Source organism: Cupressus sempervirens, chromosome 3, assembly GCF_028749045.1.
Source record: "Cupressus sempervirens isolate cs-2001-9-10 chromosome 3, ASM2874904v1, whole genome shotgun sequence".
In the NCBI taxonomy this organism is placed as follows: domain Eukaryota; kingdom Viridiplantae; phylum Streptophyta; class Pinopsida; order Cupressales; family Cupressaceae; genus Cupressus; species Cupressus sempervirens.
The window spans coordinates 808,051,550-808,069,055 of NC_143120.1; positions in this window are offsets into that span (position 1 = coordinate 808,051,550).

Below are 17,506 nucleotides of genomic sequence, written 5' to 3' on the forward strand. Positions count from 1 at the left end.
GGGAGTATGCTCTTTACCACTTGGATGTCATGACCAAGGGTAAATTAGAAACCTAGATGCCTCAAAAAGATGGCATTTGAGGGAGGAAAGCAATTTAGTGGTTCTCCCAAACAAATCCTTTAATGAAGAGATGATTTCTTTATAGGGGATCAAAGTCTTGGAATAGGCCAACGTGGGATTGATTAAGCTAACTCGGTGATTAACATCTCTTTCTTTTTTGGGTGAGGTACTAAGGTATAGGAGTATGCTCTTTCCCCTTGAGTGAAATTAGAAATTTTGATCGTTAGATCCAAACCACCAGTTCGAGTCAACTTTTAGAGGGACTATCAGAGCAATCCAACCTCTAGGGATGACCCAAGTGAGCACACTCCTTTCACCAGAGATTCCATCTCACTCTAATAAATAAGATTTTTTGAGCAAAAGACTCCAAAGCCATATTAATTTCCTCTTATTCATTCTGATATCGCATATCAAGAAAAGGCTCTGTAAACTACATTGGTTAGCACTGACCCCAATCTTGCTAGTCAAGTGTGTTCACTTATACATGTTGGTGTGGGTTGTTGGCCTCAACTTCACTTGCAAAGCCATTGGGTATTAGTATGAATGAAAGCCAAGTAAAAAGTTCTTAGATAATTGCTACTCAGTTCACCTCCAAAAGGAGGCATAATCTTTTTGCAAGGAGGGGAAGAATCTCTCCTATATAACTCACCATAGGCATGTAACTGGGTGTTGGAAGGTGGTATATGCACTTGACCCCTACTACAAGGGTGTTCATTCAGCATATATGTTATTGAGCCCTTTGAATACACCAAAAAAAGAGGCACCCTCTAGGGGGTGACGCAACTGTGTGAGGTGCATGCATGTGCATAAGTTTTACAACAAAGATTTTTCCTTCTCTACCACTTTTTATGTTTTAAAAATAAAAGCATGTTTGTTCTTGAGTCCTAAACTTGTCCAAATCCATCAAAACAAAAAAAAAGTCAAGATTCCCCCACCCCTTCTAGTTGCTTTGCCCTTAGTTGGGTTATTTGAGACTATTGCTTGCTTCCTGTGTTTATTTGAAAAATCAACTATTTTGTTCAAAACAATCAAAATGTTGTCCAAAACTTGAAAATAGTCTTATTACTTGTCCAAAATTCAAAAAGATAAACAAAAATCTATCCAAAATAGTCTAAAACTTGCAAAAATCTCCTCGAAATTTGGTATCTTGTCAGTCTAGTTCTTTGTTTTTGCGCCTAGTTTTCAAAATTCTGCACGAGAACATTTCCTTCTATATTGCTTCGCACAGCCCTATCTAGGTCTTTGCACACCTCTGTGAGAATATCTATGTCAGATCTTGCACAATGTCCTATTGTCAGAACCTTTTATTTATTAGTTGAAAAAGTCCTCAACTGGAAATGTGCTACAAAATCTATTGTTTTTAATCTTCATCTGCCTCTCTGTGTCTATTTATGTGACTCCTAGGGAATATTTGCATGGGATATTTCTTGTAAATTATCACATTTTCCTTTTAGAGTGGTTTTTATCCTAAATCTCATCTATTATCTGCAACATTTTTCCATTTTCCTATCTACAAATAGTGTCAAACATCAACTTCTCGCTTAACTAATGACTTGCAACCTACACACAAACTAGTCTTGTCATGTATTTACTTTATACTTGGTCTTGTATGCTTTTCATACTCCATGTTATGATAGTCTTACTCTTTGGCTATTCTAGCCATTACTCAGACAACTTGTACCTTAGTATGTAGCACCCTTATCTTGCTTTTTGAAACTACATTCTAGTGTGGTCCTTGTTTAAAGATTTTTCTTTTTGTCCTTGTCTATGACTATGGCAACAAGAAATGGAAATTTATTTTATCCCCAAAGACCTAGACAAGGTAGAGCTAAGGGTACTAATCATAGTAGAGGTTTCTCTTCAGTTCATACATGGCCTATATTTAGTTCATCTAGTTAGGAATCTTCATGATCCCCCTCACCTATTGATTCATCTCACATTTGGAGATCATTCTTTATAAATTTACAACAAACTAGAAACCCCTTTTATCAAGAGGATCATAAAACTAGCAAAGGTCAAAACATCTTCAAACAACACAACTGAATCTTTGTTGAGACAACCTTTTCAACCAAAGTAAATTGAAACTTATCACATTCCTATAATGGCTAATAAAGAAACTAAACATGGAGAACAAAGTAGAAACCAAGATCAAGATAGGGATGAACCACATAAGGAACCTCTCTTTATTGACAAGTATGATGAAGAGGTAGAAATACACCCTAAATTTTTTGAGAAATATCGTAAAGACAAAAGCTTCCACAAGGTCATGGAAATCTTGCTTAATGAAGAGAAAGAGAAATACTTTCTCAAACTTTCCCAAGAGTGAGCCATGCTACCTCATCACTTTAACATTGAAACTATTGTTAAAAATGAAGAATAAACTGAGACTTCCAAATCATAAAAACAATAGAAAATTGTGCAAGAAAAGTAATCCTTGATGATGCATGATAAAGAAAAACCTACAAAAACATACACCTTAGATTCTCTTTGCCCATTCCATTTTGAAAAGAGTATATACATGCCTCCTTTTCCAAGAGCAGTTGAGTTACCTAAGTACGACAAATACTTTGGAACCACTAGTTCCTAAGATCATTTGTGGTAATTTGGTGCCTTGTCTAGGGAATTTATGAATAATTAGACATATCTCATGCATTTATTTTTGAGAAGTCTAGGTGATCAGGTTATGCATTGGTTCTCACATTTTCCTATTGGTATCAAAATATTTAGCTTAAATTACTAGCTTGTTTGTCCAACATTACTCTCACAACATACAACACTTGCTTAATATTTGAGACTTGTGTAACCTTAATTAGAGAGTTGAGGAACCCTTCCTCATAGTCATTTAGAGATGGAGACAACTTTACACCAAAAAGTCATGCAAGATCCCTAAAATAGAAAAACTTGGTATTCTTATCGATAACCTCCTACCTAATTTTGGGTATAGAGTACAACTTCAAGGTCCACATACATTCAAAGACATGGTCATACAAGCTATCTAGATAGAAGAATTCATGGTCAAAAAGAGTGAAATAACCCTTCAAAAAGATGCTAAACAAGGATCAACCTCTAATAAAGACAAGTCTAGATATGCAAACAAAAACCAAGAGGTTCTGCATGATGGAGTTGTTGACAATGTTACTCCTAAACTAGCTAAGGCAATGTTTAATCTTATAGGAAATCTCAAGCATCCAATAATGTTGAGAAACCTCCTCCTAACAATAAGACATCTAAAAACAAACCAAGGAACTCATTGGCTACACACCCCATACAAGACTTTACACCTCTTGGTGAACCTTTGAATATGGTTTACAAGACCTTATTATAAAAAAAACTCATTTCTCCATTAGAAAAATCTCATCCTTATGATCCACAACAATGGCCACCATGGTGGAATGAGACTTCATTTTGCAAATACCACCAAAAAAAGGGTCATAAAACTAGTAACTATATCACTTGCATCACAAAGTCCATGATTTAATCAATGACAGTGACATTTTGGTGGATGAACATAACAAGAACTTGGATCACAAGGCTTTCAAAGAGCCATTCCCTCATGAAAAAGGATAAAACTTGAAACTAAAACCTAACAACAAGGTCATACTCTAACAATGATGATGAGATAGTCTATATGGTTGAACCAGTAAGTGTGGAGTATTCTAACATTATCACCATCAAGGGTAAACAAGATGAAATCAAACTTAAGACACTATTTGTCTTAAGGGGTCCCACTTCCAATGCATCTAACAATGGGTCATCAAAAACTTATGTAAACCTCCACTTCCAGTTAAGCGCGCTCAGGCTGGAGTAGTACTGGGATGGGTGACCTCCCATTTCCACTTTCAGTTAAGTCCCATTTCCATTTCCAGTTAAGCGCGCTCAGGCTAGAGTAGTACTGGGATGGGTGACCTCCCGGGAAGTCCCGGTGCTTCACCCCTGTGAGCATCACCTAGATCCAATGAGTGCTAAGTGTTCCATTTATTATCATGAGAGATGGATTCATGTTGAATCACTACTCATGAAACATGGGTCATCGAGTTTGACTCAAAAATCACACAGTTAAATCCTGATATTCACATCACAATTTGACTAGTTGTGGAAATCATCTCCTACTTATCAATTGATGAGCTTAAGGGGCTTTCTAATGAATGGTTCATAAGGCACAACACTTGGTGAAGGTTTTGCAAATGGGGTTGCAAGCTTTGGGTTTAACTGTGGAGGAAACTCCGTAGTTAAGCGCGCTCAGGCTGGAGTAGTACTGGGATGGGTGACCTCCCGGGAAGTCCCAGTGCTTCACCCCTGTGAGCATCACCTAGATCCAATGAGTGCTAAGTGTTCCATTTATTATCATGAGAGATGGATTCATGTTGAATCACTACTCATGAAACATGGGTCATCGAGTTTGACTCAAAAATCACACAGTTAAATCCTGATATTCACATCACAATTATGTAAACATTTTTATGCATTTTGGAACCAAGATAGTAAACAAAGGCCCTGCACCTTCTACTCTTGAGATGGAATAAAACAAAGATAAACCTCTTACTAGTTCATCTGACAAAGGAACAAAACTTGCTAGTTATAGTATAGTTACAATGAACAAATGCTCAAATCATGATCTTTGAACTATCAAAATCTCACTTGTTCATAGGAATTTTTTTGACAAAGTCCTCATTGTGGTAAGCATCCTTCAAGATCTTCATATTGAGAGGTTCTAATATATGGTAGGTCATCTAATTTCACCTTACTATATGAATTTTTTTGAGGAAGACAACAATTCACTTAATCACCTACATAATCAACCTCTACACATTGAGGTTATGATACACTAGAAATGTGTCTAACATGTGCTTACTAATAATGGAGCTGGTTTGAGCATTGTCTTTGCTACTTTTCTTAGACAATTAGAATATTCTGAAGAGTCTGTTAACCATTGATACAAGATAACTATCAAAGTGTATGACGAAGTCTAGCAGAATTCTTTGGGTCTTGTTGTGTTACCTCTTTGGTTTGGTCCTATCAAAAGGGATGTCACTTGTCAAGTTCTAGATATTTCCTTATCTTACAATATTCTACTAGGAAGGCCATGGATACATGAGATGCAAGTTGTACCTTCCACTTATCATCAATTCGTAAAATTCCCATTTCATGGCTCTAAAGTCACTATACCTACAAGCACTAGCTATACCTATACCATGTTGAAATTTTCTACAAACTTTGTATCTAACAATAGAGAGTCTACAGATTATCATGATAACAAGCTAAAGTAAATCGAGCAGTCACTAAAGCTGAAATAAACTAGATTGGGTGAATATCTAATGGAACTCATTCTATCATTGACATCTCTTCTTGAATCTCCCCATCATTATGGGAGACCCTCTGAAGTGAAGATACCTTTTGTGTTGAAACCTCAAACCAAGTATAATGGTAAATTTGTCAAGGTTATTGTCCCTCTTGAGGAGGAAACTAAAAATAAAGCTATTGTTGCATGGATCTACAAAGAGGAAATTCTAGCTGACCTCATAGAATAGTCTCATGGGATTACTCAAGAGACGTGTTTGAAATGATTGAAATGATCATAAAAAAATTTGTTGGAATAATATATGGAATTGGTAAAGAATGTCCTCAATTATTGTTTTGTCATTGATGTCAAACTTGCTACTTGCAGGAATGACAATTTCTTTAGTGATCCAAATACTATCAATTAGTTGATTGTAAAGGAGGAGGCAATCAATAAGATGTAACTAGAACACCTAGAGAAAGGTTGAAGTTATGATGTTGTAATGAAGTACAAGGATCAGCTAAGCCATTGATGAAAAAGTGTATTTGATGACATACTATAAGATACAAAGAATGGGCACACTGAAACATATCAAGGATTTAAGGTTTTAGCTAAGTCTTTTGTAAAGTTCAACTAAGTTCATTAGAGAGAAGGAGCTGAGCAAGCTAGTAAGAGCTGAGAAAATTCCTAGTTAAAGCTGAGTAAACTTTAGATGCCGAGTAAACCTCAGATGCTAAGCAAGTTCAGATGTCGAGTAAACTTTAGATGCCAAGCAAGTTCAGATGCCGAGTAAACTTTAGATGCTGAGTAAACCTTAGATGTCGAGCAAGTTCAAATGCTGAGTGACACAGAGTTCATCAAGTGTCAAGTAGGTATAGGTGTCGAGTAACACAGAGGTGTCGAGCACTAGTAACTCAATGATGCCGAGTTGCTACATTATTTTAGAAATCAAAGATTCATCAGATCTAAGCCAACAAGGTTGTTATCTAGGAATTTGTAAATTAAAAGGAAGATAAGAATGATGAGCTGGTGGCATAGAACACCATGTAGAACAATTTTAAGGATACAAATGGAAAATTTTCTAGAAGAGAACAAGATATGGGGTAGATACATTGTATACTACCTAATCCATTTTGAAACCCTAAAATTGGAGAGGGAGAATTAAGCGGCAAAGGAAAATCAAATTTCTATTTAAGAAGACATAAGTTAATGAAAAGAGAGAGAGAGAGAGAGAGAGAGAGAGAGGTGGTCAAACATAAAAGCATGAAGTATTGAAGAAGGTGCTAAGGAGAAGAAAGCACAAGAATTTTGTTTAGATAGATGACCACAAGGATGATTGAACTGGAAGAATGAGTAAGAAGACTCAAGGAGATGAAGCTTGAGAGGAAGACAAGCAATCAGAGCTGGAGTGATTGAAGCCAAGCATAAGGATTGAACTGAAAGTTTGATCTGAAATCTGCAAAGTATGTTGTAAGTTATATCAGATCAAAAGACCATTATCATTAGTTCCTAGCAATTGTAACAATAAGTTTAAATCCTATGGACTTAGGTTGGTTTAATAGCCATAAGATAAATCCTTTAACAGAGTGACATTCCAAGTGAATGTTATAAAGACCTTTAACCAGGCCCATTCCTAACAGTTTGGTGAAATCCTCTAATAGGGTCACATTTAACAGTGTGTTGTAAGCCTTTAACAGGGTAAGCTTTTAATAGGGCATCACTTTAGAAGAGTGAGAATCAAGTAGCGTGTTACTGGTGGTTTTTCCCAAATTGGGTTTCCACATAAATTATTGTGTCATCTGTTGATCTCTGATGTTTTATCTCTGCATGTTGATTTATTGTAACTTGCTAATATGGTTGAATTTAAAGTTTGGATGGATAAAAAGTGTATGGATTCATTAAAATTAGTAAAAAGGTATTAATAGGGCATTTGGACCTTGGATAACTGATTCATTCCCCCCCCCCTCTCTCTCAGTTATTCTAAAGAATTCTAACAATTGGTATCAGAGCCTGACTGCTAATTCAGTTTAAAGGGACTACAAGCAAAAAAGATCAAAATGCCAAAGAGAGAAGTTCCCAAGCTCAACAAAGACAACTTTTTTGCATGGCAAAGTTTGATGAAGCTACATCTTGGATCCATAGGAGATTATGCCCAAAATTCAATTGTCACTGAACATGTAGATCCAACAGGTGCTCCTACTGTAGAAGACATGAAAAACAAGCAAGAACACAATCAGACAATGCTGGAAATTGCCTCTGTACTCAGCTATGTTGAATTTGATGATATCAAAGGATGTGACACTACATTTAAAATGTGGAAAGCCCTATCAGACATCTATGGAGGAGATCAGAATGTACAAAGAGCAAAAAGAGAAAGTCTCAGAGGAAAGTTTGATGACATGAAAATGGACAAAAATGAGAATGCTACTCAGTATGGTGCAAGAATAAAGGAAGTGGTAAGTGCAATAAGATGCTTGAGTGGTCAACTGGATGAAGATACTATTAATAGTAAGTTCTTAAGAACCTTGCTCCCTATCTATGCTATTAGAGTATCAGCAATACAAGAGCTAAGATGTATACCTGGAAATAATCTAAGTTTTGAAGGTATAATAGGTAGACTCACTGCATTTGAGTTATCTAACTTTGACAACTACAGACCTAAAAATGTTGAATCTGCTTTTAAGGCCAAGTTATCACTGAAAGATGCTGAACAGGTGAAATCAAAGAAAGAAAGAAAAATGAAGTATGTATCGAGTGACAGTGGCATTGATGAGGAAGATGTGGAATAATTGGAAGCATTGCTCGCTAGAAGATTTCATAGGGGCAAAGGAAAATTCAAATGTAAGATGCCTATCATTTGTTTCAATTGTAATGAAGTAGGTCATATTTCTACAAGGTGTCCACAGAAAAAGGATTCCAAGGAAGGCAACAAATACAAGTATAGAAGGATGATGACAAGAGAGATTACAAAGAAAAAGGTAAGAAGTGTTATATTGTTGAAGAAAATAATGATGACAATGATGATGAAGTTTTTTATGTAGCCATGAAGGACCAATCTGATGAAGAAGAGCCCACAACATTGGTAACATGTATAAACAAGAATGATAGATGGATCATAGATAGTGGATGCTCACATCACATGACAGGAGACAAAAGTAAGTTTGTTAACTTTACTTAGTATGATGGAAATAGTGTTAGATTTGGTAATGATGCTCCATGTCAAATCAAAGGAAAAGGTTCTATTAAGCTCACAGAACAAATTTCATGTGATAATGCATACTATGTTGAAGGATTAAACTACAATTTACTGAGTGTCTCACAGTTAGGCAATATAAGTTGCAAAGTGGAATTTTGAAACAAAACTGCAAAAATCTATGATACTGATTGTAAACTGATAGGAAAAGGAGATCAAACAAAGAGTAATTTTTTTTACCTTGATATGGATGATGTTTCTTATTTATTTGCAAAATATGATGATGAATGGTTATGGCATAGAAGATTATGTCATGTCAACTTTGACAATCTAGTCAACATCAGTAAAATGAAGAAAGTTAGAGGTTTACAAAAATTGAAGAAGCCTGATAATATCATGTGCAAACAATGTCTGCTAGGAAAGATGACAAAGTCAAGTTTCAAAAGAAAAAGCTATATATCTAAAGAGATACTTGAGTTATTTCACACTGACTTATGTGGTCCAATGGAAATACAAAGCTATAAAGGAGATAAATACATAATGCTATTTGTTGATGACTATTCTAGGATGATGACTATTATGTTCTTAAAACAAAAATCTGATGCTTTTCAAATGTTTAAGTGGTATGTGGCTAGAGTTGAAAAAGAAACTAGAAAAAGCTTGAAATGCCTAAGATCAGATAGAGATGGTGAATTTACATCAAATGAATTTGAGATATTTTGTAATGATAAAGGAATTAAAATACAAACGTCGGCTCCTAGAACTCCCCCACAAAATGGAATTACTGAGAGAAGAAATAGATCTATGATTGACTGAGCCAGAACATTAATGATGGAAAAGATTGTTGCTCTAAAATACTGGAGAGAAGTGGTAAGTATAGCTATTCATACACTGAATCGAGTACAAGTCAAGAAAGGTAAAAATACAACACCTTTTGAATTATGGTATGGTTACTCACCCAATGTAAAACATTTCAAAGTGTTTGGTTGTAAATGCTTTATCCTTAAAGATGCTAGAAATAGAAAATTTGATGCAAAAAGTGATGAAGGTATATTTCTTGGTTACTCCACTATAAGTAAGGCATATAAGTGTTTGAATATTAACACTAACAAAATTGTGGAAAGTGCAAATGTAAATTTTGATGAGCACACAAAAGTTCAAGATGAAGTACCAAAGAAAATGGAAGAGTACAGAACCTTTGTGTATTCTTATGAAGGAATGACTATTGATGAGGATGATGTCAATCAAATTGAAACTCAACAAAAAACTTCAGTCCCATCTGAGTCTTAACCAGTGAATGTCGAGTTGCATTCAAAAGTCGAGTTGCAGAATGAAGAAAATGCACAATCTGATTCTGAAGACAGTACACATAATGAAGAACAACCTGACAATGAAGTGCATAGTGATCCTGAATCTGAAATATCAAACATGGAAACAAGGATAGAGCCAAGGTTATCCAAATATGTAAAAAAACATCACCCTACCGAACAGATAATTGGTGACAAAGATTCAAGACCAATGACAAGGAATAGACTAAGACATGAATCATGTCTGATCAGAAAATCTGAACCCAAGATTGTATATGGTGCATTACAAGATGATGACTGGTATAAAGCTATGGAAGAAGAAATTGATCAAATAAAAAAAAACAAAACCTGGAGTTTGGTTCCCAGACCAACTAACAAGAATGTGATTGGCACCAAGTGGGTATTCAAAAACAAGCTAGATAAGAATGGTGAGATTAATAAAAATAAAGCAAGACTAGTATGCAAGGGTTATGCTCAAGAAGAAGGAATAGACTATGGGGAAACATTTTCCCTTGTTGCTAGAATGGAAGGAGTAAGAACTTTACTTGCATATGCTGCTTACAAAGATTTTAAAGTCTATCAGATGGACGTAAAATCTGCCTTCTTAAATGGTATACTAAAAGAAGAAGTCTACATTGAACAACCAGAAGGATTTGTTGATGAAAACAACAGGGATATGGTGTGTAAGCTACATAAAGCACTCTATGGTTTGAAACAAGCACCTAGAGCATGGTATGAGAGACTTCACAAGTATCTAGTGCAAATTAGATTTGAAAGAATTGATGATAACAACAACATGTACATCAAAGCAAAAGAAGGTAAAGACATTATTGTATCTGAAATCATTGTGTATGACATAGTGTTTGGTGGTAAGGAAGTACTTTGCAAAGGTTTTGTTGACAAAATGAAACATGAATTTGAGATGTCTATGTTTGGAGAAATCAAATTTTTTGTTGGGTTGAAAGTACATCAACTCAAACATGAAATATTTGTTACACAATCAAAATATATCAAAAAAATTCTTAAAATATTTGGATTGGAGGAATCCAAACTAGTCAGCATACTGATGGAAACAAGAAATAAGCTGTCCAAAAATGATGAGTCAGCTAAAGTCAATCAAATAATGTACAGATCCATGATTAGAAAACTACAATATGTTGTACATAATAGACAAGACATAGCATTAGCAGTTGGAATAGTGGCTAGGTTCTCTGCTAATCCTAAAGAAAATCATTTCATAGTAGTAAAAAGAATAATGAGATATCTTAAAGGAACTGATAACTTTGGTCTATACTACAAAAAGAATGGAAAATTTGAGCTCAATGCATATACAGATGTAGACTGGGGAGGAAACATTGATGATAGAAAAAGCACAAGTGGAGGTGCATTATTTCTAGGAAAAAGGTTGGTCACCTGGACTAGCAAGAAACAAACATGTACATCCCAGTCCACTACAAAGTCAGAATATGTGGCAGCTGCAGTCAATTGCACAAACATTGTATGGCTCACACATCTATTGGAAGGAATGAAAGAAGAGGTAACAAAACTTGTGATATTGTATTGTGATAATACAAGTGCTATAAACATATCCAAAAATCTAGTGATGCATGCAAAAACCAAGCATATTGCAATCAAGTATCATTATGTCAGAGAATTGGTAGAAGACAAACAAGTAAAGTTGGAATACATTCACACAAAGGAACAAACTGCAAATATCTTCACCAAACCATTGCCCAAGGATGCCTATGAATATATTAGAGGCAAGTTGGGGGTAATAGCCCTAACTCAAGCAATTTAAGACAACAAGGAAGCTACCCTACATCAACATGAATAAATCATTGAAATATTAATAGGTTGATGCAAACAATGACAGCAGGAGCAGAAACTCCAAATCAGTCACAATCATGGTGATAGAGGGAGAAAATCAACAAGAAGCCAAAGCTTATATTCTAGATGATAAAGATGCTACATCTTTGGAATTTATGTCAAAGAGGGAGAAATATGCAAAAATCTGATCAATACAAAGAAAGAGGGAGATATATGAGATCGGCATAGCAAGACAATGTATACAATCTTGGTGGTAACTAAGTTGATTAATTGATCAGTTTGGTTTGCCATCAATGCCAAAGAGGGAGATTGTTGGAAATGATTGAAATGATCATAAGAAAAGTTGTTGGAATAATATATGGAACTGGTAAAGAATGTCCTCAATCATTGTTTTGCCATTGATGTCAAACTTGCTACTTGTAGGAATGACAATTTCTTTAGTGATCCAAATACTATCAATTAGTTAATTGTCAAGGAGGAGGCAATCAATAAGATGTAACTAGAACACCTAGAGAAAGGTTGAAGTTATGATGTTTTAATGAAGTACAAGGATCAACTAAGCCATTGATGAAAAAGTGTATTTGATGACATACTATAAGATACAAAGAATGGGCACATTGAAACATATCAAAGATTTAAGGTTTTAGCTAAGTCTTTTGTAAAGCTCAACTAAGTTCATTAGAGAGAAGGAGCCAAGCAAACTAGTAAGAGCCGAGTAAATTCCTAGTTAATGCCAAGTAAACTTCAGATGTCGAGTAAACCTCAAATGCCGAGCAAGTTTAGATGTTGAGTAAACTTCAGATGCTGAGCAAGTTCAGATGCCAAGTAAACTTCAGATGCTGAGTAAACCTCAGATGCCGAGCAAGTTCAGATGTCGAGTGACACAGAGTTCATCAAGTGCTGAGTAGAACTAAGTGTCGAGCAAAACCAAATGCCAAGCAGGTATAGGTGCCGAGTAACACAGAGGTACCGAGCACAGTAACTCAATGATGCCGAGTTGCTGCATTATTTTGGAAATCGAAGATTTTCCGGATCTAACCCGAGAAGGTTGTTATCTAAAAATTTGTAAATTAAAAGGAAGATAAGAATGATGAGCTGGGGGCACAGAACACCATGTAGAACATTTTTAAGGATACAACTGGCAAAGTTTCTAGAAGAGAACAAGATATGGGGTAGATACATTGTATCCTACCTAATCCATTTTGAAACCCTAAAATTGGAGAGGGAGAATTGAGCGGCAAAGGCAAATTAGATTTCTATTTAAGAAGACATAAGTTAATGAAGAGAGAGAGAGAGAGAGAGAGAGAGAGAGAGAGAGAGAGAGAGAGAGGTGGTCAAGCATAAAAGCATGAAGTACTAAAGAAGGTGCTAAGGAGAAGAAAGCACAAAAATTCTGTTTGGATAGATGACCACAACGATGATTGCATTAGCAGAATGAGTAAGAAGACTCAAGGAGACAAAGCTTGAGAGGAAGACAAGCAATCAGAGCTGAAGTGATTAAAGCCAAGCATAAGGATTGAACTGAAAGTGTGATCTAAAATCTGCAAAGTATGTTGTAAGTTATATCAGATCAAAAGACCATTATCATTACTTTCTAGCAATTGTAACAGTAAGTTGAAATCCTATGGACTGAGATTGGTTTAATAGCCATAAGATAAATCCTTTAACAGGGTGACATTCCAAGTGAATGTTCTAAAGACCTTTGACCAGGCCCATTCCTAATAGTTTGGTGAAATCCTCTAACAGGGTCACATTTAATAGCGTGTTGTAAGCCTTTAACAGGGCATCACTTCAGAACAATGAGAATCAAGTAGCATGTTACTAGTGGTTTTTTCCAAATTGGGTTTCCACGTAAATCATTGTGTCATGTGTTGATCTCTGATGTTTTATCTTTGCATGTTGATTTACTATAACTTGCTAATATGGTTGAATTTAAAGTTTGGATGGATGAAAAGTGTATGGATTCATTAAAAGTAGTAAAAAGGTATTAATAGGGCATTTGGACCTTGAATAACTGCTTAACCCCCCCCGTCTCAGTTATTCTAAAGAATTCTAACAAAAAATAAAGTTATTGTTGCATGGATCTACAAAGAGGAAATTCTAGCTGACCTCATAGAATAGTCTCATGAGATTACTCAAGAGAAGTATGGTCAAGGTCTTAAACTCATGAAACACTTTGGATAAAAGGGAACTAGTCCTATTGGATGCAATAAAAATGGTCTAATTGATTCGATCAAAGTGATAGCCAGGATGAACCAAGATACATCTAGTTTAGGGTTCAAGAAGATTCCTTTCCATCTAGGGATCAACAAATTTGTGCTAAAACCTAAAAATTCATTTGAAGATGAGCCACAAGCTATGTCTGATGACAATGAAGAAGATGATGATGATGATGAGGATCCTTATACTTATCCCATTCCTGATGATCTTGCTAAATTCTTTACTGAACTTGATGATTTTGTACCATGTGTCAGCACAATGGATGGTGATAGTATTTCTTCTGATAACTTTGTTGATTCACATTATACCCAACAAGAAAAAGAAGAGTCTAGTCATGCTTTACATATTGATTATCTTTGTAAAAATCTAGATGATGAAGGAGAGTTTTTCCCTATCACTATCAAGGAACTCTACAGTTTGTCACCATGTAGCACAGATTCTAAGGAATATGAATTTGACTCTCTGAGGCAACTACAGACAAAGATATAGATCAAGTTCATGTTTATGAAAACCTCCTCAAAATAGGTGAAGCATCTAGAGTTAGGTCAGATGGGTCCTACCTGACTAGTTTCATTGAGTCTTCGATTAATGACATTAGAACTTAGAGATATTCAAACACACTTATGGACGAAACCACTCTAGGTCTTGAATTACTTGTCTAAGCACTTGATGATTATACTATAAATGTTATTGAACCCATCACTTCTCTTTCACTTTCCTATTCTGAGATCAAAGACTAGAATTCTAATGCATCTAGCAAAGTCCCAACATTCTAGAATGACTATGCTCTTTCCTATTACCTTAACATTGTTGGACCTATAACATCTTCCTCAAGCTAAAAAAGTGTAAACATGACTGAAGCTGACAATAAATATATTGGTCATACAATCAAAAAGAAAAGAAATTAAAGGTTTGATGGTGAAAACCACATTTTATTAGTGTTGGAACCTAAAAAAGTAAAAATAAAATATGTATTCAAGGGTGAAAACCTCTCTGAGGCACCTGCAGATGAGATATTTGATGCACTTCCTAGACATTTCTAGGAAAGATCATCAGTGTTCATAGAACCAATTTAGTTAGTCATTTTGGGAACAGAAGAACATCCTCACATGATATATCTTGTATAGTCACTATCTACAGAAGAAATGGAGGAGTTTATTGCCTTCTTCCAAGACAAAAAGTTAAACTTTGAGTGGACATTTTCAGACATGTCAGGATTAGATCCTGATCTCATAATGCATCACTTGTCCATTACACTAGAAGTTAAACCAATTAAACAAAAACATAGAAAAATGCATCCTCATGTTGCATTGCTTGTAAAAGTTGAACTGGAAAAGCTTTTGAAAGTTGGTTTTATCCAAGCTATTGTTTATGCTGAATGAATATCAAACATCATTCCAGTTTTGAAGCATGATAAATCTATCAGAGTCTATACAAATTTTTGAGATCTAAACTTAGCCTATCCAAAGGATGAGTGATAGTGGATATGATGGCAGGATATGAAACATACTTACTCATTGACATGTTTTCTTGTTATAATCAGATCAAAATTGCACTAGAAGGTCAGGAAATGATTGCCTTCCCTTGTGCATGGGGAACTTTCTATTGAAATGTTATGCCATTTGTCTTGAAAAATGTTGGTGCTACATATCAAAGGGTTGTTACTATAGTTTTTCATAACATGATACATAAAAAAATGTAGGATTATGTTGATGATACCCTATTTAAGAGTGCAAAATGCAATACTCATCTTCAAGATTTAGGACCTATTCTGGATCACATGGAGAAATGTAGTCTAAGAATTAACCCCAAGAAGTGTGAATTTAGTGTGACATCTGGGAAACTAATTGGCTACATTGTTTTTGTGAAAGGAATTAAGGTTGATCCAGAGAAAGTTCAAGCAATCATGGACATGCCTTCACCTCATAATATCAATCAGATGAGGGGATTACAAGGAAGACTCCAATCCATCCGCAGGTTCATCTCACAACTACCAAATAGGTCACAACCTTTTACCAAGATGCTACATAAAAATGTGAAGTACAACTAGAGTCAAGATTATGACCAAATCTTAACATAGATAAAGCAATACCTTGCTAATCCACAGATCTTGATGCCTCCTATTCATGGGAAGCCTCTTATCTTGTATATTTTAGCAATAAAATCATCTTTAGGTATCTTGCTAGCACAAGAATACAATGATAACAAGGAGAGAGCTATCTACTATTTGAGTTTCATGCTAATTTCTTATGAAATTAATTATAGCATCATTGAGAAAGCTTTCCTAGCATTTTTCTTTGCTTCTCAAAAGTTGAGACACTACATGCTTGCTCATACTATGTGACTTTTTGCTAAAATTGATCCACTAAAGTACTTTTTCAGAAAGGCAGCTCTAACAGGGAGATTGGCTAAGTGGATCATAATACTAGGTGAGTTTGACATTTAGTATGTCGAATGGAAGGCTATCAAAGGACAAGTAATTGTTGATGAATTAGAAAAAGCACCAATTGAAAGCACTCTTCCACTCAACATTGACTTTCTTGATGAATCAATTCTAACACTTACACATCAAACTTGGATGATGTTCTTTAATGGTTCATTCACACAATAGGGATCAAGTGTTGGACTCTTGTTTATCACACCATAAAAATATTCATTGCCTAAGTTGTACAAGTTTTTTTTTCCTTTTACAAATAATATTGTAGAGTATAAAGCTCTCATTAATGGCATGAAGATTATAGTTGAGTGGAGAGTGGATGAATTAAATATCTTTGGTTATTCATAGCTTATAATCAACTAGGTCAATGATGTATATCAGAAAAAATATGAGAAATTGATCCCTTATAAATACATGGTGGATGACTTGACAAAACACTTTGCTCACATCACTTTTCAATAGATTCCTTAGGCGGACGAAAAAGAAATTGATGTTGTGGCTACTCTTGCTTCTTTGTTATAGATGCCAGAAAATGATCTCCAATATGAGTTCCTAGTCGAAACATTACTCTACCCTACCTATGAATCTCCCAAATCTAGGATGATTTGTTCTATCATAGGACATGACTCATCTCACTACCACCATATTTACTCCTATTTATGTGACCAAAACATCTCGAACAATCTACACTGGAATGAAAAATGTCACCTTATCTATAATGCTTCACAATATGTTATTATCATTGATGACTTGTTTAGGAGAGGTCTTGATGAAACACTCCTTCAATTTCTAGAACTCGATAAGTCCAAATGCACATAAATAGATGTATAGAAAGGCATTTGTAGATCTCATTCAAATGGCTTGACACTAGCTCATAAACTTATTAGAGCTGGTTACTCTTGGCCGAATATGGAACAAGAGGTGATAAAATATGTTAAATCATGTAAGAAATGTCAGATCCATAGGAATCTAATTCATACTATAGCTAGAGATCTAATTTCATTTGTTACACTATGGCCATTTCAACAATGGTCCTTTGATCTCATGGGTCAAATTCACCCATCATCTTCAAATGGACATAATTTTATCATTACCACTATAGACTACTTCACTAAGTGGCTAGAGGTAGTCCCTCCATCCATAGCAAATGGTAGAAGTCTAGCTTTTTTCATTATGAATTACAT